This window comes from Triticum dicoccoides, chromosome 2A, assembly GCF_002162155.2.
Source record: "Triticum dicoccoides isolate Atlit2015 ecotype Zavitan chromosome 2A, WEW_v2.0, whole genome shotgun sequence".
NCBI lineage: Eukaryota > Viridiplantae > Streptophyta > Magnoliopsida > Poales > Poaceae > Triticum > Triticum dicoccoides.
The window spans coordinates 283381994-283391830 of NC_041382.1; the positions used below are offsets into that span (position 1 = coordinate 283381994).

Below are 9837 nucleotides of genomic sequence, written 5' to 3' on the forward strand. Positions count from 1 at the left end.
CATGATATAATTGACATAATTGACTCATATACTAAGCAACTGGCACTCGCATGTATGATCTCTAAACTAAGTAGATAGAATTCAATAGTGTGCATATGATGTCTAAACTAAGCAATGCAAGACACCATATGCATCATACGAGAAATATAAATATTGCAACTTAGAGCATACACCTCAAGTGTTATATAGGATTGGTCATCTGTCTCTGAATCCTCCTCTGAGGAGCTCCCTGTAACCATCGAGATATATGCTTCAACATGTACCATTGCCTGCTCTGAAGACCTTGTTTTCACTCCAGATTTTTCCATAACCGGCTCAAATGGCTGATACACATGAAGAGTAGTTCAATATACACAGATTGTCGACAAATGGAATACGTAATGAAAAAAAAGATGGCATGAGATAATTCACATATATGATGCCTGGCTCCATGGCGGTGCATAATTCACATATATGATAACTGGCTGAAAACATGGCATTGCATAATTCACATATCTGATATAGAAAGCAAACAGGAGGCATTCACACAAAGCATGTCTAATCTAAGCAGATGGCATGTCAATGCAAGATATGCAAGATATGAGCAATATAACCCAGCCAAGTTATAGCATGCACCTCGGGGGGAGGGGAATACGACTGGTCATTTCTCTCTGAATCCTCCTCTGAGGAGCTATCTGTAACCAGCAAGAAATCTACATCGACAGGTAGCACTGACTACTCAGAAGACCTTGTTTTCACTCCAGATTTTCCAATGACCGACTCAAATGGCTGATGCACAGGAAGAGTAGATGAATGTATGAACATTGTTGACAAATGGAATACATTATGGAAAAAAATATGGCACGATACAATTCACATATACGATGACTGGCTAAACAGGATGGCATTGCATGATTCACGTATATGATGCCTGGCTAAAGAAGATGACATTGCATAATTCCCATATACTCCCTCTATTCCTAAATAATTGTCTTTTAGAGATTTCAAATGGACTACCACATACGGATGTATAAAGACATATTTTAGAGTGTGATTCACTCATTTTGTTCCGTATGTAGTCACTTGTTGAAATCTCTAAAAAGACAAATATTTAGGAATGGTGGGAATATGATATAGAAACCAAATAGGTCGCATTCACACAAAGCAAATCTAAACTAAGCGGATGACATATAAGATGTATAATGTAAGCAATGCAAGGCGCCATATGCATGATATGACCAACATCAGCATGCCAGGTTAGAGCAATCACCTCAGGTGGTAAACAGGCATGGTCGGTTCCTTCTGAATCTCCATTTGAACAGTTATCTTCCTCTCGAATACAATCTGGAAATGCAGGAGGGGGGCACTTCGCCCACCATGGAGCGGCGTTTGCATGACATTATATTCGCACGCAACGGTCTTCTCTTTTTGTCTACATGCTCAGTACGATTGTGTATAATATCTGACATGCATAATAAAAAAAAGGACATTTACATCTATGCCCCTAATTTGCGCCCACTCTCAGATTTACCCCTAATTTCAAAGCCTGCTCAAATTTGCCCCTCCGGCGTTAGGTTCACTTACAGAAATACCCTTCTGTGCCGTTACCGTCCGGTCAAAGCATGTCAAAGCCGGTCAAAGGGCTTTGACTGTCCTGAAAAAAATAGAAAAAAAATTCTAAAAATCTGAAAATTTGTGGGATCAAAGATACTCAGGTATGCAAGGTGCGTGCAAAGTTTCGTGCTTTTTGTACATTCCAGCATCTCGTGTCAGAGGAAAAACAATAAATATGTACGCTTGTGAACAATAAATTCAAAAAATAGCAAGAAAATTCAAAAAAATATGAAATTTTTTGGAATCAAAGAGGCTCAGGTCTGCAAGTTGCGTGCAATTTTTTGTTGTGTTTGGACATTGGAGGGGCTTGTGGAGAAAAAAAACAAAATTTGGCTCGGGAAAAAACTTGGGAAAAATAACTATTTTGTTTTTTCTTGCTAGAGCTCCTCGCATGTCATTTGATCACAAAAACTTGCAAGCACCTTGTGCACCCAAGCCACTTTGATGCCAAAAAATTTCATATTTTTTAAAATTTTGTTGCTATTTTATTTCAAATTTATTGTTCACAAGCGTGCAGATTAACTATTTTTCCTCGCCACGAGCTCCTGGAATGTCCAAATAGCACGAAAATTTGCACACACCTTGGGCACATGAGTATCTTCGATCTCACAAAATTTTAGATTTTTTAGATTTTTTTTGCTATTTTTTTCAGGACGGTCAAACCTGTTTGACCGGACGGTAACGGCGCAGAAGGGCATTTCTATAAGGGTACCTAACGGCGGAGGGGCAAATTTGAGCAGGCTTTTGAATTAGGGGTATATCTGATTAGGTGGTTTGAGTTAGGGACAGAAATGCAAATGGCCCTAAAAAATAGTTAGATTTTGTAAGGCCTAAGGGGTGCATGCAAAAATCAAGACTGATGGTAGCAAACGAGTGGATGGATCCAAAACTAATGATACCAGGTAGATTATAGCTTCAGTTTAAAAAGATAGACAATGGACCATCTATTGTTTGTTGCCCACCCAACATGAACCACATAGAAGACCCCAGATGAACCAGATAGTAGACAGATACTATTCGTTGCTGGCTCGATATGAGACCCATGGGCAATTCAAAACTCAAGATTGAACAATGAAGTAGCAGGTAATAATAACTGATGTATAACGTAAGCAAACACGAAAGACTGCGACCTCTCTTCCGGAACGGTGTAGTCCTCAGGTTCATCTGCTCAGTCGGTGATGGTAATGCGGTTGGCATGGCTGTCGGCAACGGGGAAGATGATCTGAGGCGGCAAAAGGAAGTCTGCAGGGGGATCTCTACTGCAGTGAACGCTTCTGTTGATGGTGCACCTCAGGTGGGGTGGATGACGGCACGGCAGGAGCAGGACATAACACACAGAGTTTTCTTTGACGCCTATCTGAAAATGAAGTAAATCTTTAAGGGCTCCTTAGAATTGGAGGATTCTATAAACGCAGGGATAGGAAAAACATAGGAATAGGATAGGAATGCACGTGCAAAACAGAGCATTTGGAAACATAGGATTTCAGTCAACTTGTGTGTTTGGCTCACATGAGTTGGAAGAATAGAGGAATGGAGAAACAAAGTGATGCGACGAGTGTACAACCTCTTTGGCATAGCCTTGTGGACCTCAACATCATTGGGTTGGACATGGAGGATGGTGATGATGTTGGTGTGACTGTCGGAGGCGGGGAAGAAGATCTGAGGCCTCTGGAAACGGCACCGAGGGTACTGCTCCGCTGTGATGGACGATTCCATCGTTGGAGCACCTCCGCTAAGGTGTACGGCGACGAGGCTGAAGCATGACAAGACAGACAATGTTAATCTGAAGTGGGACCCTAATATCATCTACAATAGATGATGTAAAATACATCACCAAAAAGTGCTAGATGTAAAACGCATCAGCCGCGCCACGGCCGCTCCGAAAGATGCTGTAAGTACTGTTCACTCTGAACTTAACTGAAGAAAATGAATTTCACAGTCGAAACTGAATTTTACTGTCGAAACTGATTGAACTAGTAACAGAGCATTGCAATAGATGTTTAGGGCGTTTGAGCACTAGTAGCAGAGAAGCAGTGATCTAAATCAGCAGACGATCGAGCAGGGAGCGCACTAGCAGAGAGCAAGTCGTGCAGTAGCACCACGAGCGAGTGCTGAAGCAGTAACTGATGTAGCTTCCGGAGGTCGTGCAGCAGCAGCAGCACAAGCGAGAGCAAGAGCAATGCAGCGGCAGAACGAAAGCAGGAGCAGTGTAGCAGCGTGACCGACAGCAAGAACAGAGCTGCAGCGCGAGCGAGAGCCGGAGCAGCTACAGCTAGTGTCGTGGATGATATGGTCGGCGACGGCGCCGTCGATGGAGACACGCCATGTCTGCTCGGTATTGAGCACCAGCAGCCCCGTGAGATCGAATAAAAGATAAAATGCAGCGGTGAGTGCAGAACCTCCTTGGTTGTGCCGAGTTGGCCTCGGCTTCATCGGAGGAATTGGTGAGGGTGCTGCGGTTCCGGTGTCCTTTTACTATATTGCTATGTCCCATTTTACTATATTGCTATAGATGCCATTGAAAAAAAAAACAATTCATACAAGACACAAGAGAGTCATGTCCCCTTTTACTATATTTATATAGATACCATTGAAAAAACTACAAGAAAAATGTAAAAAAATCAGGAGAACAAGATTACCCTGCATAGTACCAAATCGATTCGCACTTCCCTCAACAAGAACAAAAAACAAATCAATTCCAACCAAAGAAAGAGTAATGTCCCTTTTTATATGATTACAGATGCCATGATCTCGAATTTCAATTTTTGAATCCACGTTATGTTGAATTCGAATATATCGTTAGGTGACCTTGCGGTTTATAATTGATGTAGTCGTACATTTTAATCTTCCATCATATATGAACACTTTACTCCACCATGTGAACATATATATTGTCGTCTACCATATGGACTAAATTTGAATCAATTTTCCTTATTTGAATACGATTGTTGTCAAGTTATACAATAATTTAAATATTATCTTGATAACAAAAAACATGCATATAGCAGTAATCATATTTCACTATGAACTACATGTACCATACTCTCTCCAATTCAAATATTTGTATCAATTTTATGTTGAATTCAGATCATAGTACATTATTGGTCTAGGTAGCGAGATGTTTGGGATAATCTAAACCATGTTTTCGTACGTATAATTTTTGGCTGAATTAGGACAAGTTTTCGTATAAGCCTCTTGCAAAACCGGAGATTCTCTCAAAAAGCCTCGTGGTTCCGAGAGGGAACGTGTCACCTTTGTGTGCGAAACAACATACGTTGCCTCCCCCCTGATTTTATTTACAGAGGCAACATAGAACTATATGAGTGCCCTGTTAAATTTTGGAATTATTTCGGGTTCATTTGGCCTTTTTATACATTAATTGAGTTTCTGGACTTTTAATGTGCATAATATAAATATGAATTGCATGCATATGCTCCGGTGCACCAAAGTGGGTTGAAAAATCACATGTGTGTCCTTGGTTGAATTTCTAGGTCCCATGGAAGAAATGAGAATGAAATTCAAACATCTGGGCGTCATGACTCGGCCGAGAACATCGAGAAACTTTGATTTTAAATTCATGTAAATCCAAAACTCGCCTGGAAATCATGAAACTTGGCATGGTGTCATGTCATGGCACTAACATGTTGTGGTAAAAAATTGGGCCGATTTGGAAGCTCATGGTTCTAAGAGGGAACGTGCCACCTTTGAGTGTGAAACGATATACGCTACCCCCCCCCCCTTGAGTTTAACAAAGGCAACATAGAACTACATTAGTGCCCTGTTAAATTTTGGAATTATTCCAGGTTCATTTGTCATTTGGTATACATTAATTGAGTTTCTGGTCATTTAATGTGCATAAGTCAAATTTGAACTACAAGCACATGCGCTCGTGCACCAAAGTTGGTTGAAAAATCACATTTGTGTCCTCGGGTGAATTTCTAGGTCCCATGCAACAAATGAGAATCAAATTCAAACATCTGGGTATCATGGCTCGGCTGAGAACATTGAGAAACTTGGTTTTAAAATTCTTGTAAATCCAAAACATGTCTGAAAATCATGAAACTTGGCGTGGATGTCATGTCATGGTACTACCATGTTGTGGTAAAAAAATTGGCCGAACAGGAACAGATTTTGGTATAAGCTTCTTGCAAGCCCAAGCTTCTCTCAAGAAGGCTCGTGGTTCTGAGAGGGAACGTGCCACCTTTGAGTGTGAATTGATATACGTTGTCCCCCTTGAGTTTATTTACAAAGGCAACATAGAACTACATGAGTGCCCTGTTAAATTTTGTTATTATTCCGACTTCGTTTGGCCTTATTTACACATTAATTGAATTTTTGGTCATTTAATGTGCATAATTCAAATTTTAACTACAAGCACATGCTCCCGTGCACCAAAGTTGGTTGAAAAATCACATTTGTGTCCTCGGGTGAATTTCTAGGTCCCATGCAAAAAATGAGAATCAAATTCAAACATCTAGGCATCGTGGCTTGGTCGAGAACATTGAGAAACTTGGTTTCAAAATCATGAAACTTAGCATGGTGTCATGTGATGGTAGTGCCATGCCGTGGTAAAAAAATTGGCCGAATAGGAACAAATTTTGGTATAAGCTTCTTGCAAATCAGAGCTTCTCTCAAGAAGGCTCGTGGTTCTGGGAGGGAACGTGTCACCTTTGTGTGCAAAATTCAAATTTGAAATACAAGCACATGTTCTAGTGCACCAAAGTTGGTTGAAAAATCACATGTGTGTCATCGGGTAAATTTCTAGGTTACATGCAAGAAATGGGAATGAAATTCAAAATTCTAGGCGTTGTGGCTGGGTTGGAAACATGGAGAAACTTAGTTTTTTAATTCCTATAAATCCAAAACATGCATGAAAATAATGAAACCTGGCTTGGTGCCATGACATGGCACCAACATGCTGTGGTAAATTTGCAGTCCGATTTGCAAAGGCGCACACATTAACAACAAACAAAGTCATTTTGGAACAAGTGCTGTCATGTTACAATCGGAAACACAAGTATTGTTGGAACCGTGGGCGTTCTAGTTACTAGTACCATTTACGTGCCGCCACGTGTCCCCATTTTTTATTAGCTAGGAGGCGCCGTGTAGGGTAGCTATTTGAGTAGTACGAGAGGCATGCGATCAGACCCCTGCGCGTGCTTATCGGGAGGAGAGCCCTCTGACCTCCATCTGCCGTCCACCTCTCTCCCAAGGTCTCCATTAATGGCGCCCAAGCCTCTGTTTACTGGCGTGGCTATGTCTCACTCGACTGAGATTTAAGAGAGAAAAAAGAAAATCTGAAAGCACGGATCTTGATGTAAGATCCGACGAACCTATATAGCATCTACTGCGACTTATAGGAAGACTGATGAATATATAAGGATGATCAATTTTTTTGATCAAAGAAGGGCTTGTCCCTTCAGATTTTCATTACTGAAAACCACCACAATTCACAAGAAGTTCAGCACAACTCCAGCCTAACACGAAGGACTAAAATCTACGAGATTGAAATCGCAACATCCCAAGAGGCCAACAAAGGCCAAACATCCGCGCTAGAACCCAACATTACAACCGACGACACAATCCACATCCTAAACCGATTATTACATCAAAAGAAACCAGGAAACTGAAGGAAGCCCAGCAGCAACTAGAAGAACAGCAACGCCAGGGTCACCACAGCAAGAGTTTTCTTCATCCCAGCCTCGCAACATTGATCTTCCACAGAAAGATAAGGACGATTAATTGTCTTACATAATTAGATAGATAATTAAAAAGCCACATGTGGCTACGCCCGAAATACACAAGGGCAAAAGAAGAAGGAAGACAAGGATCTGGCTCGCTGATCTCTACTTTCTTGATCCGTTGCTGCAGGCTGCGGGAACTAGTCTCCGCGGCGAGCGGCGATGAGCTCTTTCGTGTCCTCAAGACGCTGCTTGAGAACATCCATGGATTCCTCCACCAGCCTTTGGCGCTCATTGCGGAGCATGTCATTCTCGTCCATAAGTTTCTTGACGATGACGTCGGTCCTCTTCAACAAGGCACTGGTCTCCTCCTGCTGGTCTGCACTTCGGACGATCTTCTCCCTCAGCAGGTCGCCCTCGGCCCGGAGCCTCTCATTGCCCTCCCTTAGTGCGCCGATAGCCTGTTCAAACGAGGCTTTCATGTCATCCTGCAACCTCGCAAAATGGGAGATCTAATCCATCTGGCCATGGATGATCGCATGCATGCGCCTGTAACAGTCGTCGCCTGCACACGAGAAATTTTCCCAGGCCGTCGTGGCACGGCGGGACATCTCTACGGCATTCGTGGCAAGGTGGGACATCTCTGCTGCTTCCGCGGCACGGCCGGACTAGTCTGCCGCATCGACGGCGCGGCGGGACCTCCGTGCTGCTTCAGCGGCACGGCGGGACCTCTGTGCTGCTACTTCCGCGCGGCGGGACATGTCGGCTGCTCTCGCAGCAAGGCGGAACATCTCTCGTGCTTCCGCTTCCATGCTCGCCTCTCCCTGGTGGCAATCTCTCAACCCAGAACTCACGCTGGCCATGGCAGACGCAAGGGAAGGATGCTGAATGGCTTGTTTGTTTTTGTGGATGAGGAGTTGAGGAGGAATGCGCAGTCATCTTGGCATACTAGTATTTATAACCAAATACTAATACGCTCATAAGTGGGAAACCGTTTAGGTTGTGATCGGTGTGAACAGGTTTGCAATTCAATATAGCATGGAGTAATTTGGAATGTGACGAGACGCAAGCTCAAAATTTATTAACGGTTCAAGTTTCGAAGTGTGGCACTATTTTCGGATGGAGTACTTCTTTTTCTACTCTCTCCTTTCCGGTTTTATAGGGCTTATCTCAAAATTTTAGTTTTTCCATTTTATAAGGCTCAATTTGGTTGTTCCCCAACACATGTTCAGATTCCAAGGTCCATTAAATCATTGAATGCAAGTATTAAGCGAAAATTGACCAATGCATGTACTTCATGCATGCATGCATTGCAATTAATGCATTGATAAACATAATTTTTTATCGCCACCAAAACCCACCATTTCTTAAGCTAAAGTAGACCAAGGTAATCCCTATATTAGCATATTACTAAGATAAACAGAAGGCACTGTAGAAAGATTTAGGATGTGAGCTTGTCAATCTGAATGTGGAGGGACACAAGCTTAGCCCCAGCCAGCAGCTTGGGCGGAACTGTCAAGAAGGTCAGCTCCTGCACGTCGACGTTGCCGGGATCCTTGCTGCTTGTCACCTCCATTTCCACCTTGACAGCGTCGGTCGTGCCTTTGGGCTCCCCCGACGGGCCGTTCACCCACAGCTTGGCCACGTAATGCGGCAGTGGGGATGCCGCCGCTCTGATGCAGACAACCGACACAATGATAGGCGCGCCGATGTCGAGCACACCGCCAACCAAGAAAAACGTGTGGCGGTCCTCCTCCGCGAACAGCAAGAGCCGTGGCTCCGATAGTGGCACTTGCAGCTGGAGCACCTTGCCGTACTGGATCCTGTGCACGGGCATGGGATGCGCGGCGCTGATGTGGTGGTAGAGTGCCGGCGGCGGGCCTTCGTAGCCACAGACGGGCACAGGGCATTTGCAGGGCGCGAGCGGACACACGCTCTCGTGATCGGCGAGCTTGTGGTAAGTGACGTAGAGCCCACAGCCTTCGTGCGGGCACTCCACCCTCACCGACGAAAGGACGGAGTCCACCGCCGTGTTCCGCACGTCGAAGCCACCACCGCGCTTGCACTTCTGGCACTGCTACTGGTTCCCGGGGCGCTCGACGCGGCAGTCCGCGCAGGCCAGGTGCCCTCCCTTGCACTGCAGAAATCAATCGAACAGCACATCAATCAAGAAACATGCACCTTGCTCAATCAGCCGAACGGATGAGGTGTATTCGAACCTCATACACTGGAGGCGTCAAGGGGCGGAGGCACAAGGGGCAGTGGAGCATGGTGAGGTCCATCGAGACCTTAGAGAGCTCCATCATCGGGTCCTGTTCGGTCTGCATGATCTCGCCCTCCTCGTGCACAACCATCTCTCGACTTGGGCCGGGGTATTACAAAGCTTTACCGTCACATATTTTATACTACTTCAAGGTTCATTAAATCAACACATGCAAGTATCAAAAGGAGAGTCACGGCATGCATGCGTTGTCATTAATGCATCGGTAAACGCAAATTATTGAAATATATCGAGTGCGGTGCTTTGATGTGTCGCGTCAACTCGTACATCAACGAGAAGTTT

The 9837-nt window shown here is 44.1% G+C and overlaps 1 pseudogene; it reads right to left on the bottom strand.

Annotated features, from left to right (window-relative positions):
• Positions 1-8715: 8715 nt before the first annotated feature.
• LOC119359338 lies at positions 8716-9556 on the bottom strand (annotated as a pseudogene).
• Between the last annotated feature and the right edge of the window lie 281 nt (positions 9557-9837).